The 18,372-nt window shown below is 35.5% G+C and overlaps 66 non-coding genes and 2 pseudogenes across 66 annotated transcripts; all 68 read right to left on the bottom strand.

Annotated features, from left to right (window-relative positions):
- Positions 1-60: 60 nt before the first annotated feature.
- LOC145299337 (5S ribosomal RNA) lies at positions 61-179 on the bottom strand. The gene has a single exon (XR_013871597.1). It is a non-coding gene; the product is annotated as a 5S ribosomal RNA (ribosomal RNA).
- Positions 180-328: 149 nt separating this feature from the next.
- On the bottom strand, positions 329-447 carry LOC145299336 (5S ribosomal RNA). The gene has a single exon (XR_013871596.1). It is a non-coding gene; the product is annotated as a 5S ribosomal RNA (ribosomal RNA).
- Positions 448-596: 149 nt separating this feature from the next.
- LOC145299334 (5S ribosomal RNA) lies at positions 597-715 on the bottom strand. Its single transcript, XR_013871595.1, has one exon. It is a non-coding gene; the product is annotated as a 5S ribosomal RNA (ribosomal RNA).
- A 150-nt stretch (positions 716-865) lies between these two features.
- On the bottom strand, positions 866-984 carry LOC145299706 (5S ribosomal RNA). Its single transcript, XR_013871954.1, has one exon. It is a non-coding gene; the product is annotated as a 5S ribosomal RNA (ribosomal RNA).
- Positions 985-1,133: 149 nt separating this feature from the next.
- Positions 1,134-1,251, bottom strand: LOC145301301 (5S ribosomal RNA). Its single transcript, XR_013873498.1, has one exon. It is a non-coding gene; the product is annotated as a 5S ribosomal RNA (ribosomal RNA).
- Positions 1,252-1,400: 149 nt separating this feature from the next.
- Positions 1,401-1,519, bottom strand: LOC145299333 (5S ribosomal RNA). The gene has a single exon (XR_013871594.1). It is a non-coding gene; the product is annotated as a 5S ribosomal RNA (ribosomal RNA).
- A 149-nt stretch (positions 1,520-1,668) lies between these two features.
- Positions 1,669-1,787, bottom strand: LOC145299332 (5S ribosomal RNA). Its single transcript, XR_013871593.1, has one exon. It is a non-coding gene; the product is annotated as a 5S ribosomal RNA (ribosomal RNA).
- Positions 1,788-1,936: 149 nt separating this feature from the next.
- On the bottom strand, positions 1,937-2,055 carry LOC145301246 (5S ribosomal RNA). The gene has a single exon (XR_013873446.1). It is a non-coding gene; the product is annotated as a 5S ribosomal RNA (ribosomal RNA).
- A 151-nt stretch (positions 2,056-2,206) lies between these two features.
- On the bottom strand, positions 2,207-2,325 carry LOC145301405 (5S ribosomal RNA; annotated as a pseudogene).
- Positions 2,326-2,476: 151 nt separating this feature from the next.
- On the bottom strand, positions 2,477-2,595 carry LOC145301174 (5S ribosomal RNA). Its single transcript, XR_013873375.1, has one exon. It is a non-coding gene; the product is annotated as a 5S ribosomal RNA (ribosomal RNA).
- A 149-nt stretch (positions 2,596-2,744) lies between these two features.
- Positions 2,745-2,863, bottom strand: LOC145301069 (5S ribosomal RNA). Its single transcript, XR_013873270.1, has one exon. It is a non-coding gene; the product is annotated as a 5S ribosomal RNA (ribosomal RNA).
- Positions 2,864-3,013: 150 nt separating this feature from the next.
- LOC145301271 (5S ribosomal RNA) lies at positions 3,014-3,132 on the bottom strand. The gene has a single exon (XR_013873470.1). It is a non-coding gene; the product is annotated as a 5S ribosomal RNA (ribosomal RNA).
- Positions 3,133-3,283: 151 nt separating this feature from the next.
- LOC145300987 (5S ribosomal RNA) lies at positions 3,284-3,402 on the bottom strand. Its single transcript, XR_013873191.1, has one exon. It is a non-coding gene; the product is annotated as a 5S ribosomal RNA (ribosomal RNA).
- Positions 3,403-3,550: 148 nt separating this feature from the next.
- LOC145300909 (5S ribosomal RNA) lies at positions 3,551-3,669 on the bottom strand. The gene has a single exon (XR_013873117.1). It is a non-coding gene; the product is annotated as a 5S ribosomal RNA (ribosomal RNA).
- Positions 3,670-3,820: 151 nt separating this feature from the next.
- LOC145298964 (5S ribosomal RNA) lies at positions 3,821-3,939 on the bottom strand. Its single transcript, XR_013871230.1, has one exon. It is a non-coding gene; the product is annotated as a 5S ribosomal RNA (ribosomal RNA).
- A 149-nt stretch (positions 3,940-4,088) lies between these two features.
- Positions 4,089-4,207, bottom strand: LOC145299331 (5S ribosomal RNA). Its single transcript, XR_013871592.1, has one exon. It is a non-coding gene; the product is annotated as a 5S ribosomal RNA (ribosomal RNA).
- A 149-nt stretch (positions 4,208-4,356) lies between these two features.
- LOC145300273 (5S ribosomal RNA) lies at positions 4,357-4,475 on the bottom strand. Its single transcript, XR_013872503.1, has one exon. It is a non-coding gene; the product is annotated as a 5S ribosomal RNA (ribosomal RNA).
- Positions 4,476-4,624: 149 nt separating this feature from the next.
- On the bottom strand, positions 4,625-4,743 carry LOC145299330 (5S ribosomal RNA). The gene has a single exon (XR_013871591.1). It is a non-coding gene; the product is annotated as a 5S ribosomal RNA (ribosomal RNA).
- Positions 4,744-4,891: 148 nt separating this feature from the next.
- LOC145300416 (5S ribosomal RNA) lies at positions 4,892-5,010 on the bottom strand. Its single transcript, XR_013872639.1, has one exon. It is a non-coding gene; the product is annotated as a 5S ribosomal RNA (ribosomal RNA).
- A 151-nt stretch (positions 5,011-5,161) lies between these two features.
- Positions 5,162-5,280, bottom strand: LOC145300335 (5S ribosomal RNA). Its single transcript, XR_013872563.1, has one exon. It is a non-coding gene; the product is annotated as a 5S ribosomal RNA (ribosomal RNA).
- Positions 5,281-5,429: 149 nt separating this feature from the next.
- Positions 5,430-5,548, bottom strand: LOC145300362 (5S ribosomal RNA). The gene has a single exon (XR_013872588.1). It is a non-coding gene; the product is annotated as a 5S ribosomal RNA (ribosomal RNA).
- A 151-nt stretch (positions 5,549-5,699) lies between these two features.
- On the bottom strand, positions 5,700-5,818 carry LOC145300069 (5S ribosomal RNA). The gene has a single exon (XR_013872305.1). It is a non-coding gene; the product is annotated as a 5S ribosomal RNA (ribosomal RNA).
- A 150-nt stretch (positions 5,819-5,968) lies between these two features.
- Positions 5,969-6,087, bottom strand: LOC145299493 (5S ribosomal RNA). Its single transcript, XR_013871748.1, has one exon. It is a non-coding gene; the product is annotated as a 5S ribosomal RNA (ribosomal RNA).
- A 151-nt stretch (positions 6,088-6,238) lies between these two features.
- Positions 6,239-6,357, bottom strand: LOC145299328 (5S ribosomal RNA). Its single transcript, XR_013871589.1, has one exon. It is a non-coding gene; the product is annotated as a 5S ribosomal RNA (ribosomal RNA).
- A 151-nt stretch (positions 6,358-6,508) lies between these two features.
- Positions 6,509-6,627, bottom strand: LOC145299327 (5S ribosomal RNA). The gene has a single exon (XR_013871588.1). It is a non-coding gene; the product is annotated as a 5S ribosomal RNA (ribosomal RNA).
- A 151-nt stretch (positions 6,628-6,778) lies between these two features.
- On the bottom strand, positions 6,779-6,897 carry LOC145299326 (5S ribosomal RNA). The gene has a single exon (XR_013871587.1). It is a non-coding gene; the product is annotated as a 5S ribosomal RNA (ribosomal RNA).
- Positions 6,898-7,048: 151 nt separating this feature from the next.
- Positions 7,049-7,167, bottom strand: LOC145299325 (5S ribosomal RNA). The gene has a single exon (XR_013871586.1). It is a non-coding gene; the product is annotated as a 5S ribosomal RNA (ribosomal RNA).
- A 151-nt stretch (positions 7,168-7,318) lies between these two features.
- On the bottom strand, positions 7,319-7,437 carry LOC145300260 (5S ribosomal RNA). The gene has a single exon (XR_013872491.1). It is a non-coding gene; the product is annotated as a 5S ribosomal RNA (ribosomal RNA).
- A 153-nt stretch (positions 7,438-7,590) lies between these two features.
- On the bottom strand, positions 7,591-7,709 carry LOC145299324 (5S ribosomal RNA). The gene has a single exon (XR_013871585.1). It is a non-coding gene; the product is annotated as a 5S ribosomal RNA (ribosomal RNA).
- Positions 7,710-7,860: 151 nt separating this feature from the next.
- Positions 7,861-7,979, bottom strand: LOC145299323 (5S ribosomal RNA). The gene has a single exon (XR_013871584.1). It is a non-coding gene; the product is annotated as a 5S ribosomal RNA (ribosomal RNA).
- Positions 7,980-8,130: 151 nt separating this feature from the next.
- On the bottom strand, positions 8,131-8,249 carry LOC145299322 (5S ribosomal RNA). The gene has a single exon (XR_013871583.1). It is a non-coding gene; the product is annotated as a 5S ribosomal RNA (ribosomal RNA).
- Positions 8,250-8,400: 151 nt separating this feature from the next.
- On the bottom strand, positions 8,401-8,519 carry LOC145300259 (5S ribosomal RNA). Its single transcript, XR_013872490.1, has one exon. It is a non-coding gene; the product is annotated as a 5S ribosomal RNA (ribosomal RNA).
- Positions 8,520-8,672: 153 nt separating this feature from the next.
- On the bottom strand, positions 8,673-8,791 carry LOC145300418 (5S ribosomal RNA). The gene has a single exon (XR_013872641.1). It is a non-coding gene; the product is annotated as a 5S ribosomal RNA (ribosomal RNA).
- A 152-nt stretch (positions 8,792-8,943) lies between these two features.
- LOC145299321 (5S ribosomal RNA) lies at positions 8,944-9,062 on the bottom strand. The gene has a single exon (XR_013871582.1). It is a non-coding gene; the product is annotated as a 5S ribosomal RNA (ribosomal RNA).
- A 152-nt stretch (positions 9,063-9,214) lies between these two features.
- LOC145299492 (5S ribosomal RNA) lies at positions 9,215-9,333 on the bottom strand. Its single transcript, XR_013871747.1, has one exon. It is a non-coding gene; the product is annotated as a 5S ribosomal RNA (ribosomal RNA).
- A 149-nt stretch (positions 9,334-9,482) lies between these two features.
- Positions 9,483-9,598, bottom strand: LOC145301377 (5S ribosomal RNA; annotated as a pseudogene).
- A 151-nt stretch (positions 9,599-9,749) lies between these two features.
- Positions 9,750-9,868, bottom strand: LOC145300986 (5S ribosomal RNA). Its single transcript, XR_013873190.1, has one exon. It is a non-coding gene; the product is annotated as a 5S ribosomal RNA (ribosomal RNA).
- Positions 9,869-10,019: 151 nt separating this feature from the next.
- Positions 10,020-10,138, bottom strand: LOC145299765 (5S ribosomal RNA). The gene has a single exon (XR_013872011.1). It is a non-coding gene; the product is annotated as a 5S ribosomal RNA (ribosomal RNA).
- A 151-nt stretch (positions 10,139-10,289) lies between these two features.
- LOC145298895 (5S ribosomal RNA) lies at positions 10,290-10,408 on the bottom strand. Its single transcript, XR_013871163.1, has one exon. It is a non-coding gene; the product is annotated as a 5S ribosomal RNA (ribosomal RNA).
- A 149-nt stretch (positions 10,409-10,557) lies between these two features.
- Positions 10,558-10,676, bottom strand: LOC145299762 (5S ribosomal RNA). Its single transcript, XR_013872008.1, has one exon. It is a non-coding gene; the product is annotated as a 5S ribosomal RNA (ribosomal RNA).
- A 149-nt stretch (positions 10,677-10,825) lies between these two features.
- Positions 10,826-10,944, bottom strand: LOC145299320 (5S ribosomal RNA). Its single transcript, XR_013871581.1, has one exon. It is a non-coding gene; the product is annotated as a 5S ribosomal RNA (ribosomal RNA).
- Positions 10,945-11,094: 150 nt separating this feature from the next.
- LOC145300853 (5S ribosomal RNA) lies at positions 11,095-11,213 on the bottom strand. Its single transcript, XR_013873063.1, has one exon. It is a non-coding gene; the product is annotated as a 5S ribosomal RNA (ribosomal RNA).
- A 151-nt stretch (positions 11,214-11,364) lies between these two features.
- On the bottom strand, positions 11,365-11,483 carry LOC145300067 (5S ribosomal RNA). The gene has a single exon (XR_013872303.1). It is a non-coding gene; the product is annotated as a 5S ribosomal RNA (ribosomal RNA).
- A 149-nt stretch (positions 11,484-11,632) lies between these two features.
- On the bottom strand, positions 11,633-11,751 carry LOC145299318 (5S ribosomal RNA). The gene has a single exon (XR_013871580.1). It is a non-coding gene; the product is annotated as a 5S ribosomal RNA (ribosomal RNA).
- A 149-nt stretch (positions 11,752-11,900) lies between these two features.
- Positions 11,901-12,019, bottom strand: LOC145300383 (5S ribosomal RNA). Its single transcript, XR_013872608.1, has one exon. It is a non-coding gene; the product is annotated as a 5S ribosomal RNA (ribosomal RNA).
- A 151-nt stretch (positions 12,020-12,170) lies between these two features.
- Positions 12,171-12,289, bottom strand: LOC145299316 (5S ribosomal RNA). The gene has a single exon (XR_013871578.1). It is a non-coding gene; the product is annotated as a 5S ribosomal RNA (ribosomal RNA).
- A 149-nt stretch (positions 12,290-12,438) lies between these two features.
- LOC145299491 (5S ribosomal RNA) lies at positions 12,439-12,557 on the bottom strand. The gene has a single exon (XR_013871746.1). It is a non-coding gene; the product is annotated as a 5S ribosomal RNA (ribosomal RNA).
- A 149-nt stretch (positions 12,558-12,706) lies between these two features.
- LOC145299315 (5S ribosomal RNA) lies at positions 12,707-12,825 on the bottom strand. Its single transcript, XR_013871577.1, has one exon. It is a non-coding gene; the product is annotated as a 5S ribosomal RNA (ribosomal RNA).
- Positions 12,826-12,976: 151 nt separating this feature from the next.
- Positions 12,977-13,095, bottom strand: LOC145299764 (5S ribosomal RNA). Its single transcript, XR_013872010.1, has one exon. It is a non-coding gene; the product is annotated as a 5S ribosomal RNA (ribosomal RNA).
- A 149-nt stretch (positions 13,096-13,244) lies between these two features.
- Positions 13,245-13,363, bottom strand: LOC145299314 (5S ribosomal RNA). The gene has a single exon (XR_013871576.1). It is a non-coding gene; the product is annotated as a 5S ribosomal RNA (ribosomal RNA).
- Positions 13,364-13,515: 152 nt separating this feature from the next.
- LOC145300535 (5S ribosomal RNA) lies at positions 13,516-13,634 on the bottom strand. Its single transcript, XR_013872752.1, has one exon. It is a non-coding gene; the product is annotated as a 5S ribosomal RNA (ribosomal RNA).
- A 151-nt stretch (positions 13,635-13,785) lies between these two features.
- Positions 13,786-13,904, bottom strand: LOC145300105 (5S ribosomal RNA). Its single transcript, XR_013872340.1, has one exon. It is a non-coding gene; the product is annotated as a 5S ribosomal RNA (ribosomal RNA).
- A 150-nt stretch (positions 13,905-14,054) lies between these two features.
- LOC145300680 (5S ribosomal RNA) lies at positions 14,055-14,173 on the bottom strand. The gene has a single exon (XR_013872894.1). It is a non-coding gene; the product is annotated as a 5S ribosomal RNA (ribosomal RNA).
- A 151-nt stretch (positions 14,174-14,324) lies between these two features.
- Positions 14,325-14,443, bottom strand: LOC145299909 (5S ribosomal RNA). Its single transcript, XR_013872150.1, has one exon. It is a non-coding gene; the product is annotated as a 5S ribosomal RNA (ribosomal RNA).
- A 151-nt stretch (positions 14,444-14,594) lies between these two features.
- Positions 14,595-14,713, bottom strand: LOC145299763 (5S ribosomal RNA). The gene has a single exon (XR_013872009.1). It is a non-coding gene; the product is annotated as a 5S ribosomal RNA (ribosomal RNA).
- A 149-nt stretch (positions 14,714-14,862) lies between these two features.
- On the bottom strand, positions 14,863-14,981 carry LOC145299313 (5S ribosomal RNA). The gene has a single exon (XR_013871575.1). It is a non-coding gene; the product is annotated as a 5S ribosomal RNA (ribosomal RNA).
- Positions 14,982-15,133: 152 nt separating this feature from the next.
- On the bottom strand, positions 15,134-15,251 carry LOC145301182 (5S ribosomal RNA). The gene has a single exon (XR_013873383.1). It is a non-coding gene; the product is annotated as a 5S ribosomal RNA (ribosomal RNA).
- A 151-nt stretch (positions 15,252-15,402) lies between these two features.
- LOC145300692 (5S ribosomal RNA) lies at positions 15,403-15,521 on the bottom strand. Its single transcript, XR_013872905.1, has one exon. It is a non-coding gene; the product is annotated as a 5S ribosomal RNA (ribosomal RNA).
- Positions 15,522-15,671: 150 nt separating this feature from the next.
- Positions 15,672-15,790, bottom strand: LOC145300679 (5S ribosomal RNA). The gene has a single exon (XR_013872893.1). It is a non-coding gene; the product is annotated as a 5S ribosomal RNA (ribosomal RNA).
- Positions 15,791-15,941: 151 nt separating this feature from the next.
- LOC145299312 (5S ribosomal RNA) lies at positions 15,942-16,060 on the bottom strand. Its single transcript, XR_013871574.1, has one exon. It is a non-coding gene; the product is annotated as a 5S ribosomal RNA (ribosomal RNA).
- A 152-nt stretch (positions 16,061-16,212) lies between these two features.
- LOC145299311 (5S ribosomal RNA) lies at positions 16,213-16,331 on the bottom strand. Its single transcript, XR_013871573.1, has one exon. It is a non-coding gene; the product is annotated as a 5S ribosomal RNA (ribosomal RNA).
- A 151-nt stretch (positions 16,332-16,482) lies between these two features.
- On the bottom strand, positions 16,483-16,601 carry LOC145300508 (5S ribosomal RNA). Its single transcript, XR_013872726.1, has one exon. It is a non-coding gene; the product is annotated as a 5S ribosomal RNA (ribosomal RNA).
- A 151-nt stretch (positions 16,602-16,752) lies between these two features.
- Positions 16,753-16,871, bottom strand: LOC145299601 (5S ribosomal RNA). The gene has a single exon (XR_013871852.1). It is a non-coding gene; the product is annotated as a 5S ribosomal RNA (ribosomal RNA).
- Positions 16,872-17,023: 152 nt separating this feature from the next.
- LOC145299468 (5S ribosomal RNA) lies at positions 17,024-17,142 on the bottom strand. The gene has a single exon (XR_013871724.1). It is a non-coding gene; the product is annotated as a 5S ribosomal RNA (ribosomal RNA).
- A 152-nt stretch (positions 17,143-17,294) lies between these two features.
- LOC145299489 (5S ribosomal RNA) lies at positions 17,295-17,413 on the bottom strand. Its single transcript, XR_013871744.1, has one exon. It is a non-coding gene; the product is annotated as a 5S ribosomal RNA (ribosomal RNA).
- A 151-nt stretch (positions 17,414-17,564) lies between these two features.
- On the bottom strand, positions 17,565-17,683 carry LOC145300587 (5S ribosomal RNA). Its single transcript, XR_013872801.1, has one exon. It is a non-coding gene; the product is annotated as a 5S ribosomal RNA (ribosomal RNA).
- A 151-nt stretch (positions 17,684-17,834) lies between these two features.
- LOC145301181 (5S ribosomal RNA) lies at positions 17,835-17,952 on the bottom strand. The gene has a single exon (XR_013873382.1). It is a non-coding gene; the product is annotated as a 5S ribosomal RNA (ribosomal RNA).
- A 151-nt stretch (positions 17,953-18,103) lies between these two features.
- On the bottom strand, positions 18,104-18,222 carry LOC145300691 (5S ribosomal RNA). Its single transcript, XR_013872904.1, has one exon. It is a non-coding gene; the product is annotated as a 5S ribosomal RNA (ribosomal RNA).
- Between the last annotated feature and the right edge of the window lie 150 nt (positions 18,223-18,372).

The raw sequence follows: 18,372 nt of genomic DNA, 5'->3' as shown, positions 1-18,372 counted from the left end.
TAATATTTTACATTAAAATCGAACGCATTTTTATTTGTTTTTCCAAAAATTCAGGGGAAATGCTTACAGCACCTGGTATTCCCAAGCGGTCACCCATCTAAGTACTGACCAGGCTCTACGTTGCTTAACTTCGGGGATCGGACGAGAACCGGTGTTTTCAACGTGATATGGCCGTAAGCGACGACGTGCCATAATTTTAACTATTACAATTTCAATATTTATTTACCAAATCTGATAATTTAATGATACTTTATTTGTTTTTTTTACCTAATATTTTACATTAAAATCGAACGCATTTTTATTAGTTTTTCCAAAAATTCAGGGGAAATGCTTACAGCACCTGGTATTCCCAAGCGGTCACCCATCTAAGTACTGACCAGGCTCTACGTTGCTTAACTTCGGGGATCGGACGAGAACCGGTGTTTTCAACGTGATATGGCCGTAAGCGACGACGTGCCATAATTTTAACTATTACAATTTCAATATTTATTTACCAAATCTGATAATTTAATGATACTTTATTTGTTTTTTTTACCTAATATTTTACATTAAAATCGAACGCATTTTTATTAGTTTTTCCAAAAATTCAGGGGAAATGCTTACAGCACCTGGTATTCCCAAGCGGTCACCCATCTAAGTACTGACCAGGCTCTACGTTGCTTAACTTCGGGGATCGGACGAGAACCGGTGTTTTCAACGTGATATGGCCGTAAGCGACGACGTGCCATAATTTTAACTATTACAATTTCAATATTTATTTACCAAATCTGATAATTTAATGATACTTTATTTGTTTTTTTTTACCTAATATTTTACATTAAAATCGAACGCATTTTTATTAGTTTTTCCAAAAATTCAGGGGAAATGCTTACAGCACCTGGTATTCCCAAGCGGTCACCCATCTAAGTACAGACCAGGCTCTACGTTGCTTAACTTCGGGGATCGGACGAGAACCGGTGTTTTCAACGTGATATGGCCGTAAGCGACGACGTGCCATAATTTTAACTATTACAATTTCAATATTTATTTACCAAATCTGATAATTTAATGATACTTTATTTGTTTTTTTTACCTAATATTTTACATTAAAATCGAACGCATTTTTATTTGTTTTTCCAAAAATTCAGGGGAAATGCTTACAGCACCTGGTATTCCCAAGCGGTCACCCATCTAAGTACTGACCAGGCTCTACGTTGCTAAATTCGGGGATCGGACGAGAACCGGTGTTTTCAACGTGATATGGCCGTAAGCGACGACGTGCCATAATTTTAACTATTACAATTTCAATATTTATTTACCAAATCTGATAATTTAATGATACTTTATTTGTTTTTTTTACCTAATATTTTACATTAAAATCGAACGCATTTTTATTAGTTTTTCCAAAAATTCAGGGGAAATGCTTACAGCACCTGGTATTCCCAAGCGGTCACCCATCTAAGTACTGACCAGGCTCTACGTTGCTTAACTTCGGGGATCGGACGAGAACCGGTGTTTTCAACGTGATATGGCCGTAAGCGACGACGTGCCATAATTTTAACTATTACAATTTCAATATTTATTTACCAAATCTGATAATTTAATGATACTTTATTTGTTTTTTTTACCTAATATTTTACATTAAAATCGAACGCATTTTTATTAGTTTTTCCAAAAATTCAGGGGAAATGCTTACAGCACCTGGTATTCCCAAGCGGTCACCCATCTAAGTACTGACCAGGCTCTACGTTGCTTAACTTCGGGGATCGGACGAGAACCGGTGTTTTCAACGTGATATGGCCGTAAGCGACGACGTGCCATAATTTTAACTATTACAATTTCAATATTTATTTACCAAATCTGATAATTTAATGATACTTTATTTGTTTTTTTTACCTAATATTTTACATTAAAATCGAACGCATTTTTATGAGTTTTTCCAAAAATTCAGGGGAAATGCTTACAGCACCTGGTATTCCCAAGCGGTCACCAATCTACGTACTGACCAGGCTCTACGTTGCTTAACTTCGGGGATCGGACGAGAACCGGTGTTTCCAACGTGATATGGCCGTAAGAGAACACGTGCCATAATTTTAACTATTACAATTTCAATATTTATTTACCAAATCTGATAGTGTAATGATATTTTGTTTTTTGTTTTTTTATCTAATATTTTACATTAAAATCGAACGCATTTTTATGAGTGTTTCCAAAAATTCAGGGGAAATGCTTACAGCACCTCGTATTCCCAAGCAGTCACCCATCTAAGTACTGACCAGGCTCTACGTTTCTTAATTTCGGGGATCGGACGAGAACCGGTGTTTTCAACGTGATATGGCCGTAAGCGACGACGTGCCATAATTTTAACTATTACAATCTCAATAATTATTTACCAAATCTGATAATGTAATGATATTTTGTTTTTTGTTTTTTTATCTAATATTTTACATTAAAATCGAACGCATTTTTATGAGTTTTTCCAAAAATTCAGGGGAAATTCTTACAGCACCTGGTATTCCCAAGCGGTCACCCATCTAAGTACTGACCAGGCTCTACGTTGCTTAACTGTGGGGATCGGACGAGAACCGGTGTTTTCAACGTAATATGGCCGTAAGCGAAGACGTGCCATAATTTTAACTATTACAATTTCAATAATTATTTACCAAATCTGATAAGTTAATGATACTTTATTTGTTTTTTTTACCTATTATTTTACATTAAAACCGAACGCATTTTTATGAGTTTTTCCAAAAATTCAGGGGAAATTCTTACAGTACCTGGTATTCCCAAGCAGTCACCCATCTAAGTACTGACCAGGCTCTACGTTGCTTAACTTCGGGGATCGGACGAGAACCGGTGTTTTCAACGTGATATGGCCGTAAGCGAAGACGTGCCATAATTTTAACTATTACAATTTCAATAATTGTTTACCAAATCTGATAATTTAATGATACTTTTTTTGTTTTTTTTTACCTAATATTTTACATTAAAATCGAACGCATTTTTATGAGTTTTTCCAAAAATTCAGGGGAAATGCTTACAGCACCTGGTATTCCCAGGCCGTCACCCATCTAAGTACTGACAAGGCTCTACGTTGCTTAACGTCGGGGATCGGACGAGAACCGGTGTTTTCAACGTGATATGGCCGTAAGCGAAGACGTGCCATAATTTTAACTATTACAATTTTTAAATTTATTTACCAAATCTTATAATGTAATGATATTTTGTTTTTTGTTTTTTTATCTAATATTTTACATTAAAATCGAACGCATTTTTATGAGTTTTTCCAAAAATTCAGGGGAAATGCTTACAGCACCTGGTATTCCGAAGCGGTCACCCATCTAAGTACTGACAAGGCTCTACGTTGCTTAACTTCGGGGATCGGACGAGAACCGGTGTTTTCAACGTGATATGGCCGTAAGCGAAGAAGTGCGATAATTTTAACTATTACAATTTCAATATTTATTTACCAAATCTGATAATTTAATGATACTTTATTTGTTTTTTTACCTAATATTTTACATTAAAATCGAACGCATTTTTATGAGTTTTTCCAAAAATTCAGGGGAAATGCTTACAGCACCTGGTATTCCAAAGCGGTCACCCATCTAAGTACTGACCAGGCTCTACGTTCCTTAACTTCGGGGATCGGACGAGAACCGGTGTTTTCAACGTGATATGGCCGTAAGCGAAGACGTGCCATAATTTTAACTATTACAATTTCAATATTTATTTACCAACTCTGATAATGTAATGATATTTTGTTTTTTGTTTTTTTATCTAGTATTTTACATTAAAATCGAACGCATTTTTATGAATTTTTCCAAAAATTACGGGGAAATGCTTACAGCACCTGGTATTCCCAAGCGGTCACCCATCAAAGTACTGACCAGGCTCTACGTTGCTTAACTTCGGGGATCGGACGAGAACCGGTGTTTTCAACGTGATATGGCCGTAAGCGAAGAAGTGCGATAAATTTAACTATTACAATTTCAATATTTATTTACCAAATCTGATAATTTAATGATACTTTATTTGTTTTTTTTACCTAATATTTTACATTAAAATCGAACGCATTTTTATGAGTTTTTCCAAAAATTCAGGGGAAATGCTTACAGCACCTGGTATTCCCAAGCGGTCACCCATCTAAGTACTGACCAGGCTCTACGTTGCTTAACTTCGGGGATCGGACGAGAACCGGTGTTTTCAACGTGATATGGCCGTAAGCGAAGACGTGCCATAATTTTAACTATTACAATTTCAATAATTATTTACCAAATCTGATAATTTAATGATACTTTATTTGTTTTTTTTACCTATTATTTTACATTAAAATCGAACGCATTTTTATGAGTTTTTCCAAAAATTCAGGGGAAATGCTTACAGCACCTGGTATTCCCAAGCGGTCACCCATCTAAGTACTGACCAGGCTCTACGTTGCTTAACTTCGGGGATCGGACGAGAACCGGTGTTTTCAACGTGATATGGCCGCAAGAGGAGACGCGCCATAATTTTAACTATTACAATTTCAATAATTATTTACCAAATCTGATAATTTAATGATACTTTATTTGTTTTTTTTACCTAATATTTTACATTAAAATCGAACGCATTTTTATGAGTTTTTCCAAAAATTCAGGGGAAATGCTTACAGCACCTGGTATTCCCAAGCGGTCACCCATCTAAGTACTGACCAGGCTCTACGTTGCTTAACTTCGGGGATCGGACGAGAACCGGTGTTTTCAACGTGATATGGCCGTAAGCGAAGACGTGCCATAATTTTAACTATTACAATTTCAATATTTATTTACCAAATCTGATAATTTAATGATACTTTATTTGTTTTTTTACCTAACATTTTACATTAAAATCGAACGCATTTTTATGAGTTTTTCCAAAAATTCAGGGGAAATGCTTACAGCACCTGGTATTCCCAAGCGGTCACCCATCTAAGTACTGACCAGGCTCTACGTTGCTTAACTTCGGGGATTGGACGAGAACCGGTGTTTTCAACGTGATATGGCCGTAAGCGAAGACGTGCCATAATTTTAACTATTACAATTTCAATATTTATTTACCAAATCTGATAATGTAATGATATTTTGTTTTTTGTTTTTTTATCTAGTATTTTACATTAAAATCGAACGCATTTTTATAAATTTTTCCAAAAATTACGGGGAAATGCTTACAGCACCTGGTATTCCCAAGCGGTCACCCATCAAAGTACTGACCAGGCTCTACGTTGCTTCACTCCGGGGATCGGACGAGAACCGGTGTTTTCAACGTGATATGGCCGTAAGCGAAGAAGTGCGATAAATTTAACTATTACAATTTCAATATTTATTTACCAAATCTGATAATTTAATGATACTTTATTTGTTTTTTTTACCTAATATTTTACATTAAAATCGAACGCATTTTTATGAGTTTTTCCAAAACTTCAGGCGAAATGCTTACAGCACCTGGTATTCCCAAGCGGTCACCCATCTAAGTACTGACCAGGCTCTACGTTGCTTAACTTCGGGGATCGGACGAGAACCGGTGTTTTCAACCTGATATGGCCGTAAGCGAAGACGTGCCATAATTTTAACTATTACAATTTCAATATTTATTTACCAAATCTGATAATGAAATGATATTTTGTTTTTTGTTTTTTTATCTAATGTTTTACATTAAAATCGAACGCATTTTTATGAGTTTTTCCAAAAATACAGGGGAAATGCGTACAGCACCTGGTATTCCCAAGCGGTCACCCATCTAAGTACTGACCAGGCTCTACGTTGCTTAACTTCGGGGATCGGACGAGAACCGGTGTTTTCAACGTGATATGGCCGTAAGCGAAGACGTGCCATAATTTGAACTATTACAATTTCAATATTATTTACCAAATCGGATAATGTAATGATATTTTGTTTTTTGTTTTTTTTACCTAATATTTTACATTAAAATCGAACGCATTTTTATGAGTTATCCAAAAATTCAGGGGAAATGCTTACAGCACCTGGTATTCCCAAGCGGTCACCCATCTAAGTACTGACCAGGCTCTACGTTGCTTAACTTCGGGGATCGGACGAGAACCGGTGTTTTCAACGTGATATGGCCGTAAACGAAGACGTGCCATAATTTTAACTATTACAATTTCAATATTTATTTACCAAATCTGATAATTTAATGATATTTTGTTTTTTGTTTTTTTATCTAATATTTTACATTAAAATCGAACGCATTTTTATGAGTTTTTCCAAAAATTCAGGGGAAATGCTTACAGCACCTGGTATTCCCAAGCGGTCACCCATCTAAGTACTGACCAGGCTCTACGTTGCTTAACTTCGGGGATCGGACGAGAACCGGTGTTTTCAACGTGATATGGCCGTAAGCGAAGACGTGCCATAATTTTAACTATTACAATTTCAATATTTATTTACCAAATCTGATAATTTAATGATATTTTGTTTTTTGTTTTTTTATCTAATATTTTACATTAAAATCGAACGCATTTTTATGAGTTTTTCCAAAAATTCAGGTGAAATGCTTACAGCACCTGGTATTCCCAAGCGGTCACCCATCTAAGTACTGACCAGGCTCTACGTTGCTTAACTTCGGGGATCGGACGAGAACCGGTGTTTTCAACGTGATATGGCCGTAAGCGAAGACGTGCCATAATTTTAACTATTACAATTTCAATATTTATTTACCAAATCGGATAATGTAATGATATTTTGTTTTTTGTTTTTTTTACCTAATATTTTACATTAAAATCGAACGCATTTTTATGAGTTTTCCAAAAATTCAGGGGAAATGCTTACAGCACCTGGTATTCCCAAGCGGTCACCCATCTAAGTACTGACCAGGCTCTACGTTGCTTAACTTCGGGGATCGGACGAGAACCGGTGTTTTCAACGTGATATGGCCGTAAGCGAAGACGTGCCATAATTTTAACTATTACAATTTCAATATTTATTTACCAAATCTGATAATGATATGATATTTTGTTTTTTGTTTTTTTATCTAATATTTTACATTAAAATCGAACGCATTTTTATGAGTTTTTCCAAAAATTCAGGGGAAATGCTTACAGCACCTGGTATTCCCAAGCGGTCACCCATCTAAGTACTGACCAGGCTCTACGTTGCTTAACTTCGGGGATCGGACGAGAACCGGTGTTTTCAACGTGATATGGCCGTAAGCGAAGACGTGCCATAATTTTAACTATTACAATTTCAATATTTATTTACCAAATCTGATAATGAAATGATATTTTGTTTTTTGTTTTTTTATCTAATATTTTACATTAAAATCGAACGCATTTTTATGAGTTTTTCCAAAAATTCAGGTGAAATGCTTACAGCACCTGGTATTCCCAAGCGGTCACCCATCTAAGTACTGACCAGGCTCTACGTTGCTTAACTTCAGGGATCGGACGAGAACCGGTGTTTTCAACGTGATATGGCCATAAGCGAAGACGTGCCATAATTTTAACTATTACAATTTCAATATTTATTTACCAAATCTGATAATGTAATGATATTTTGTTTTTTGTTTTTTTTTATCTAATATTTTACATTAAAATCGAACGCATTTTTATGAGTTTTTCCAAAAATTCAGGTGAAATGCTTACAGCACCTGGTATTCCCAAGCGGTCACCCATCTAAGTACTGACCAGGCTCTACGTTGCTTAACTTCGGGGATCGGACGAGAACCGGTGTTTTCAACGTGATATGGCCGTAAGCGAAGACGTGCCATAATTTTAACTATTACAATTTCAATATTTATTTACCAAATCGGATAATGTAATGATATTTTGTTTTTTGTTTTTTTTACCTAATATTTTACATTAAAATCGAACGCATTTTTATGAGTTTTCCAAAAATTCAGGGGAAATGCTTACAGCACCTGGTATTCCCAAGCGGTCACCCATCTAAGTACTGACCAGGCTCTACGTTGCTTAACTTCGGGGATCGGACGAGAACCGGTGTTTTCAACGTGATATGGCCGTAAGCGAAGACGTGCCATAATTTTAACTATTACAATTTCAATATTTATTTACCAAATCTGATAATGAAATGATATTTTGTTTTTTGTTTTTTTATCTAATATTTTACATTAAAATCGAACGCATTTTTATGAGTTTTTCCAAAAATTCAGGGGAAATGCTTACAGCACCTGGTATTCCCAAGCGGTCACCCATCTAAGTACTGACCAGGCTCTACGTTGCTTAACTTCGGGGATCGGACGAGAACCGGTGTTTTCAACGTGATATGGCCGTAAGCGAAGACGTGCCATAATTTTAACTATTACAATTTCAATATTTATTTACCAAATCTGATAATGAAATGATATTTTGTTTTTTGTTTTTTTATCTAATATTTTACATAAAAATCGAACGCATTTTTATGAGTTTTTCCAAAAATTCAGGTGAAATGCTTACAGCACCTGGTATTCCCAAGCGGTCACCCATCTAAGTACTGACCAGGCTCTACGTTGCTTAACTTCAGGGATCGGACGAGAACCGGTGTTTTCAACGTGATATGGCCATAAGCGAAGACGTGCCATAATTTTAACTATTACAATTTCAATATTTATTTACCAAATCTGATAATGTAATGATATTTTGTTTTTTGTTTTTTTTTATCTAATATTTTACATTAAAATCGAACGCATTTTTATGAGTTTTTCCAAAAATTCAGGTGAAATGCTTACAGCACCTGGTATTCCCAAGCGGTCACCCATCTAAGTACTGACCAGGCTCTACGTTCCTTAACTTCGGGGATCGGACGAGAACCGGTGTTTTCAACGTGATATGGCCGTAAGCGAAGACGTGCCATAATTTTAACTATTACAATTTCAATATTTATTTACCAAATCTGATAATGAAATGATATTTTGTTTTTTGTTTTTTTATCTAATATTTTACATTAAAATCGAACGCATTTTTATGAGTTTTTCCAAAAATTCAGGGGTTAATGCTTACAGCACCTGGTATTCCCAAGCGGTCACCCATCTAAGTACTGACCAGGCTCTACGTTGCTTAACTTCGGGGATCGGACGAGAACCGGTGTTTTCAACGTGATATGGCCGTAAGCGAAGACGTGCCATAATTTTAACTATTACAATTTCAATATTTATTTACCAAATCTGATAATGTAATGATATTTTGTTTTTTGTTTGTTTTACCTAATATTTTACATTAAAATCGAACGCATTTTTATGAGTTTTTCCAAAAATTCAGGGGAAATGCTTACAGCACCTGGTATTCCCAAGCGGTCACCCATCTAAGTACTGACCAGGCTCTACGTTGCTTAACTTCGGGGATCGGACGAGAACCGGTGTTTTCAACGTGATATGGCCGTAAACGAAGACGTGCCATAATTTTAACTATTACAATTTCAATATTTATTTACCAAATCTGATAAGTTAATGATACTTTATTTGTTTTTTTTACCTAATATTTTACATTAAAATCGAACGCATTTTTATGAGTTTTTCCAAAAATTCAGGGGAAATGCTTACAGCGCCTGGTATTCCCAAGCGGTCACCCATCTAAGTACTGACCAGGCTCTACGTTGCTTAACTTCGGGGATCGGAAAACCGGTGTTTTCAACGTGATATGGCCGTAAACGAAGACGTGCCATAATTTTAACTATTACAATTTCAATATTTATTTACCAAATCTGATAATTTAATGATATTTTGTTTTTTGTTTTTTTATCTAATATTTTACATTAAAATCGAACGCATTTTTATGAGTTTTTCCAAAAATTCAGGGGCAATGCTTACAGCACCTGGTATTCCGAAGCGGTCACCCATCTAAGTACTGACAAGGCTCTACGTTGCTTAACTTCGGGGATCGGACGAGAACCGGTGTTTTCAACGTGATATGGCCGTAAGCGAAGAAGTGCGATAATTTTAACTATTACAATTTCAATATTTATTTACCAAATCTGATAATGAAATGATATTTTGTTTTTTGTTTTTTTATCTAATATTTTACATTAAAATCGAACGCATTTTTATGAGTTTTTCCAAAAATTCAGGGGAAATGCTTACAGCACCTGGTATTCCCAAGCGGTCACCCATCTAAGTACTGACCAGGCTCTACGTTGCTTAACTTCGGGGATCGGACGAGAACCGGTGTTTCCAACGTGATATGGCCGTAAGAGAACACGTGCCATAATTTTAACTATTACAATTTCAATATTTATTTACACAATGTGATAATGTAATGATATTTTGTTTTTTGTTTGTTTATCTAATATTTTACATTAAAATCGAACGCATTTTTATGAGTTTTTCCAAAAATTCAGGGGAAATGCTTACAGCACCTGGTATTCCCAAGCGGTCACCCATCTCAGTACTGACCAGGCTCTACGTTGCTTAACTTCGGGGATCGGACGAGAACCGGTGTTTTCAACGTGATATGGCCGTAAGCGAAGACGTGCCATAATTTTAACTATTACAATTTCAATAATTATTTACCAAATCTGATAATTTAATGATACTTTATTTGTTTTTTTTACCTATTATTTTACATTAAAATCGAACGCATTTTTATGAGTTTTTCCAAAAATTCAGGGGAAATGCTTACAGCACCTGGTATTCCCAAGCGGTCACCCATCTAAGTACTGACCAGGCTCTACGTTGCTTAACTTCGGGGATCGGACGAGAACCGGTGTTTTCAACGTGATATGGCCGTAAGAGAAGACGTGCCATAATTTTAACTATTACAATTTCAATAATTATTTACCAAATCTGATAATTTAATGATACTTTATTTGTTTTTTTTACCTAATATTTTACATTAAAATCGAACGCATTTTTATGAGTTTTTCCAAAAATTCAGGTGAAATGCTTACAGCACCTGGTATTCCCAAGCGGTCACCCATCTAAGTACTGACCAGGCTCTACGTTGCTTAACTTCGGGGATCGGACGAGAACCGGTGTTTTCAACGTGATATGGCCGTAAGCGAAGACGTGCCATAATTTTAACTATTACAATTTTAATATTTATTTACCAAATCTTATAATGTAATGATATTTTGTTTTTTGTTTTTTATCTAATATTTTACATTAAAATCGAACGCATTTTTATGAGTTTTTCCAAAAATTCAGGGGAAATGCTTACAGCACCTGGTATTACCAAGCGGTCACCCATCTAAGTACTGACCAAGCTCTACGTTGCTTAACTTCGGGGATCGGACGAGAACCGGTGTTTTCAACGTGATATGGCCGTAAGCGAAGACGTGCCATAATTTTAACTATTACAATTTCAATATTTATTTACCAAATCTGATAATGAAATGATATTTTGTTTTTTGTTTTTTTATCTAATGTTTTACATTAAAATCGAACGCATTTTTATGAGTTTTTCCAAAAATTCAGGGGAAATGCGTACAGCACCTGGTATTCCCAAGCGGTCACCCATCTAAGTACTGACCAGGCTCTACGTTGCTTAACTTCGGGGATCGGACGAGAACCGGTGTTTTCAACGTGATATGGCCGTAAGCGAAGACGTGCCATAATTTGAACTATTACAATTTCAATATTATTTACCAAATCTGATAATGTAATGATATTTTGTTTTTTGTTTTTTTATCTAATATTTTACATTAAAATCGAACGCATTTTTATGAGTTATCCAAAAATTCAGGGGAAATGCTTACAGCACCTGGTATTCCCAAGCGGTCACCCATCTAAGTACTGACCAGGCTCTACGTTGCTTAACTTCGGGGATCGGACGAGAACCGGTGTTTTCAACGTGATATGGCCGTAAGCGAAGAAGTGCGATAAATTTAACTATTACAATTTCAATATTTATTTACCAAATCTGATAATTTAATGATACTTTATTTGTTTTTTTTATCTAATATTTTACATTAAAATCGAACGCATTTTTATGAGTTTTTCCAAAAATTCAGGGGAAATGCTTACAGCACCTGGTATTCCCAAGCGGTCACCCATCTAAGTACAGACCAGGCTCTACGTTGCTTAACTTCGGGGATCGGACGAGAACCGGTGTTTCCAACGTGATATGGCCGTAAGAGAACACGTGCCATAATTTTAACTATTACAATTTCAATATTTATTTACACAATGTGATAATGTAATGATATTTTGTTTTTTGTTTGTTTATCTTATATTTTACATTAAAATCGAACGCATTTTTATGAGTTTTTCCAAAAATTCAGGGGAAATGCTTACAGCACCTGGTATTCCCAAGCGGTCACCCATCTAAGTACTGACCAGGCTCTACGTTGCTTAACTTCGGGGATCGGACGAGAACCGGTGTTTTCAACGTGATATGGCCGTAAGCGAAGACGTGCCATAATTTTAACTATTACAATTTCAATAATTATTTAGAAAATCTGATAATTTAATGATACTTTATTTGTTTTTTTTACCTATTATTTTACATTAAAATCGAACGCATTTTTATAAGTTTTTCCAAAAATTCAGGGGAAATGCTTACAGCACCTGGTATTCCCAAGCGGTCACCCATCTAAGTACTGACCAGGCTCTACGTTGCTTAACTTCGGGGATCGGACGAGAACCGGTGTTTTCAACGTGATATGGCCGTAAACGAAGACGTGCCATAATTTTAACTATTACAATTTCAATATTTATTTACCAAATCTGATAATTTAATGATACTTTATTTGTTTTTTTTACCTAATATTTTACATTAAAATCGAACGCATTTTTATGAGTTTTTCCAAACATTCAGGGGAAATGCTTACAGCACCTGGTATTCCCAAGCGGTCACCCATCTAAGTACTGACCAGGCTCTACGTTGCTTAACTTCGGGGATCGGACGAGAACCGGTGTTTTCAACGTGATATGGCCGTAAGCGAAGACGTGCCATAATTTTAACTATTACAATTTCAATATTTATTTACCAAATCTGATAATGTAATGATATTTTGTTTTTTGTTTTTTTATCTAGTATTTTACATTAAAATCGAACGCATTTTTATGAATTTTTCCAAAAATTACGGGGAAATGCTTACAGCACCTGGTATTCCCAAGCGGTCACCCATCAAAGTACTGACCAGGCTCTACGTTGCTTAACTCCGGGGATCGGACGAGAACCGGTGTTTTCAACGTGATATGGCCGTAAGCGAAGAAGTGCGATAAATTTAACTATTACAATTTCAATATTTATTTACCAAATCTGATAATTTAATGATACTTTATTTGTTTTTTTTACCTAATATTTTACATTAAAATCGAACGCATTTTTATGAGTTTTTCCAAAAATTCAGGGAAAATGCTTACAGCACCTGGTATTCCCAAGCGGTCACCCATCTAAGTACTGACCAGGCTCTACGTTGCTTAACTTCGGGGATCGGACGAGAACCGGTGTTTTCAACGTGATATGGCCGTAAGCGAAGACGTGCCATAATTTTAACTATTACAATTTTAATATTTATTTACCAAATCTTATAATGTAATGATATTTTGTTTTTTGTTTTTTTTATCTAATATTTTACATTAAAATCGAACGCATTTTTATGAGTTTTTCCAAAAATTCAGGGGAAATGCTTACAGCACCTGGTATTACCAAGCGGTCACCCATCTAAGTACTGACCAGGCTCTACGTTGCTTAACTTCGGGGATCGGACGAGAACCGGTGTTTTCAACGTGATATGGCCGTAAGCGAAGACGTGCCATAATTTTAACTATTACAATTTCAATATTTATTTACCAAATCTGATAATGAAATGATATTTTGTTTCTTGTTTTTTTATCTAATGTTTTACATTAAAATCGAACGCATTTTTATGAGTTTTTCCAAAAATTCAGGGGAAATGCGTACAGCACCAGGTATTCCCAAGCGGTCACCCATCTAAGTACTGACCAGGCTCTACGTTGCTTAACTTCGGGGATCGGACGAGAACCGGTGTTTTCAACGTGATATGGCCGTAAGCGAAGACGTGCCATAATTTGAACTATTACAATTTCAATATTATTTACCAAATCGGATAATGTAATGATATTTTGTTTTTTGTTTTTTTTACCTAATATTTTACATTAAAATCGAACGCATTTTTATGAGTTATCCAAAAATTCAGGGGAAATGCTTACAGCACCTGGTATTCCCAAGCGGTCACCCATCTAAGTACTGACCAGGCTCTACGTTGCTTAACTTAGGGGATCGGACGAGAACCGGTGTTTTCAACGTGATATGGCCGTAAACGAAGACGTGCCATAATTTTAACTATTACAATTTCAATATTTATTTACCAAATCTGATAATTTAATGATATTTTGTTTTTTGTTTTTTTATCTAATATTTTACATTAAAATCGAACGCATTTTTATGAGTTTTTCCAAAAATTCAGGTGAAATGCTTACAGCACCTGGTATTCCCAAGCGGTCACCCATCTAAGTACTGACCAGGCTCTACGTTGCTTAACTTCGGGGATCGGACGAGAACCGGTGTTTTCAACGTGATATGGCCGAAAGCGAAGACGTGCCATAATTTTAACTATTACAATTTCAATATTTATTTACCAAATCTGATAATGTAATGATATTTTGTTTTTTGTTTTTTTATCTAGTATTTTACATTAAAATCGAACGCATTTTTATGAATTTTTCCAAAAATTACGGGGAAATGCTTACAGCACCTGGTATTCCCAAGCGGTCACCCATCAAAGTACTGACCAGGCTCTACGTTGCTTAACTCCGGGGATCGGACGAGAACCGGTGTTTTCAACGTGATATGGCCGTAAGCGAAGAAGTGCGATAAATTTAACTATTACAATTTCAATATTTATTTACCAAATCTGATAATTTAATGATACTTTATTTGTTTTTTTTACCTAATATTTTACATTAAAATCGAACGCATTTTTATGAGTTTTTCCAAAAATTCAGGGAAAATGCTTACAGCACCTGGTATTCCCAAGCGGTCACCCATCTAAGTACTGACCAGGCTCTACGTTGCTTAACTTCGGGGATCGGACGAGAACCGGTGTTTTCAACGTGATATGGCCGTAAGCGAAGACGTGCCATAATTTTAACTATTACAATTTTAATATTTATTTACCAAATCTTATAATGTAATGATATTTTGTTTTTTGTTTTTTTTATCTAATATTTTACATTAAAATCGAACGCATTTTTATGAGTTTTTCCAAAAATTCAGGGGAAATGCTTACAGCACCTGGTATTACCAAGCGGTCACCCATCTAATACTGACCAGGCTCTACGTTGCTTTACTTCGGGGATCGGACGAGAACCGGTGTTTTCAACGTGATATGGCCGTAAGCGAAGACGTGCCATAATTTTAACTATTACAATTTCAATATTTATTTACCAAATCTGATAATGAAATGATATTTTGTTTTTTGTATTTTTATCTAATGTTTTACATTAAAATCGAACGCATTTTTATGAGTTTTTCCAAAAATTCAGGGGAAATGCGTACAGCACCTGGTATTCCCAAGCGGTCACCCATCTAAGTACTGACCAGGCTCTACGTTGCTTAACTCCGGGGATCGGACGAGAACCGGTGTTTTCAACGTGATATGGCCGTAAGCGAAGACGTGCCATAATTTGAACTATTACAATTTCAATATTATTTACCAAATCGGATAATGTAATGATATTTTGTTTTTTGTTTTTTTTACCTAATATTTTACATTAAAATCGAACGCATTTTTATGAGTTATCCAAAAATTCAGGGGAAATGCTTACAGCACCTGGTATTCCCAAGCGGTCACCCATCTAAGTACTGACCAGGCTCTACGTTGCTTAACTTAGGGGATCGGACGAGAACCGGTGTTTTCAACGTGATATGGCCGTAAACGAAGACGTGCCATAATTTTAACTATTACAATTTCAATATTTATTTACCAAATCTGATAATTTAATGATATTTTGTTTTTTGTTTTTTTATCTAATATTTTACATTAAAATCGAACGCATTTTTATGAGTTTTTCCAAAAATTCAGGTGAAATGCTTACAGCACCTGGTATTCCCAAGCGGTCACCCATCTAAGTACTGACCAGGCTCTACGTTGCTTAACTTCGGGGATCGGACGAGAACCGGTGTTTTCAACGTGATATGGCCGTAAGCGAAGACGTGCCATAATTTTAACTATTACAATTTCAATATTTATTTACCAAATCGGATAATGTAATGATATTTTGTTTTTTGTTTTTTTTACGTAATATTTTACATTAAAATCGAACGCATTTTTATGAGTTTTTCCAAAAATTCAGGGGAAATGCTTACAGCACCTGGTATTCCCAAGCGGTCACCCATCTAAGTACTGACCAGGCTCTACGTTGCTTAACTTCGGGGATCGGACGAGAACCGGTGTTTTCAACGTGATATGGCCGTAAGCGAAGACGTGCAATAATTTTAACTATTACAATTTCAATATTTATTTACCAAATCTGATAATGAAATGATATTTTGTTTTTTGCTTTTTTATCTAATATTTTACATTAAAATCGAACGCATTTTTATGAGTTTTTCCAAAAATTCAGGTGAAATGCTTACAGCACCTGGTATTCCCAAGCGGTCACCCATCTACGTACTGACCAGGCTCTACGTTGCTTAACTTCGGGGATCGGACGAGAACCGGTGTTTTCAACGTGATATGGCCATAAGCGAAGACGTGCCATAATTTTAACTATTACAATTTCAATATTTATTTACCAAATCTGATAATTCAATGATATTTTGTTTTTTGTTTTTTTATCTAATATTTTACATTAAAATCGAACGCATTTTTATGAGTTTTTCCAAAAATTCAGGTGAAATGCTTACAGCGCCTGGTATTCCCAAGCGGTCACCCATCTAAGTACTGACCAGGCTCTACGTTGCTTAACTTCGGGGATCGGACGAGAACCGGTGTTTTCAACGTGATATGGCCGTAAGCGAAGACGTGCCATAATTTTAACTATTACAATTTCAATATTTATTTACCAAATCTGATAATGAAATGATATTTTTTTTTTTGTTTTTTTATCTAATATTTTACATTAAAATCGAACGCATTTTTATGAGTTTTTCCAAAAATTCAGGGGTTAATGCTTACAGCACCTGGTATTCCCAAGCGGTCACCCATCTAAGTACTGACCAGGCTCTACGTTGCTTAACTTCGGGGATCGGACGAGAACCGGTGTGTTCAACGTGATATGGCCGTAAGCGGAGATGTGCCATAATTTTAACTATTACAATTTCAATATTTATTTACCAAATCTGATAATGTAATGATATTTTGTTTTTTGTTTTTTTTACCTAATATTTTACATTAAAATCGAACGCATTTTTATGAGTTTTTCCAATAATTCAGGGGACATGCTTACAGCACCTGGTATTCCCAAGCGGTCACCCATCTAAGTACTGACCAGGCTCTACGTTGCTTAACTTCGGGGATCGGACGAGAACCGGTGTTTTCAACGTGATATGGCCGTAAACGAAGACGTGCCATAATTTTAACTATTACAATTTCAATATTTATTTACCAAATCTGATAATTTAATGATATTTTGTTTTTTGTTTTTTTCTCTAATATTTTACATTAAAATCGAACGCATTTTTATGAGTTTTTCCAAAAATTCAGGGGAAATGCTTACAGCACCTGGTATTCCCAAGCGGTCACCCATCTAAGTACAGACCAGGCTCTACGTTGCTTAACTTCGGGGATCGGACGAGAACCGGTGTTTTCAATGTGATATGGCCGTAAGCGAAGACGTGCCATAATTTTAACTATTACAATTTCAATATTTATTTACCAAATCTGATAATTTAATGATAATGTGTTTTTTGTTTTTTTATCTAATATTTTACATTAAAATCGAACGCATTTTTATGAGTTTTTCCAAAAATTCAGGTGAAATGCTTACAGCACCTGGTATTACCAAGCGGTCACCCATCTAATACTGACCAGGCTCTACGTTGCTTTACTTCGGGGATCGGACGAGAACCGGTGTTTTCAACGTGATATGGCCGTAAGCGAAGACGTGCCATAATTTTAACTATTACAATTTCAATATTTATTTACCAAATCTGATAATGAAATGATATTTTGTTTTTTGTATTTTTATCTAATGTTTTACATTAAAATCGAACGCATTTTTATGAGTTTTTCCAAAAATTCAGGGGAAATGCGTACAGCACCTGGTATTCCCAAGCGGTCACCCATCTAAGTACTGACCAGGCTCTACGTTGCTTAACTCCGGGGATCGGACGAGAACCGGTGTTTTCAACGTGATATGGCCGTAAGCGAAGACGTGCCATAATTTGAACTATTACAATTTCAATATTATTTACCAAATCGGATAATGTAATGATATTTTGTTTTTTGTTTTTTTTACCTAATATTTTACATTAAAATCGAACGCATTTTTATGAGTTATCCAAAAATTCAGGGGAAA

The sequence above is a fragment of the Euprymna scolopes genome, chromosome 18 (genome assembly GCF_053919585.1).
Source record: "Euprymna scolopes isolate OS-2025 chromosome 18, ASM5391958v1, whole genome shotgun sequence".
Taxonomy (NCBI): domain Eukaryota; kingdom Metazoa; phylum Mollusca; class Cephalopoda; order Sepiida; family Sepiolidae; genus Euprymna; species Euprymna scolopes.
Note: the sequence above shows the minus strand (reverse complement) of the source record. Positions and strands in the feature narration are given on the sequence as shown.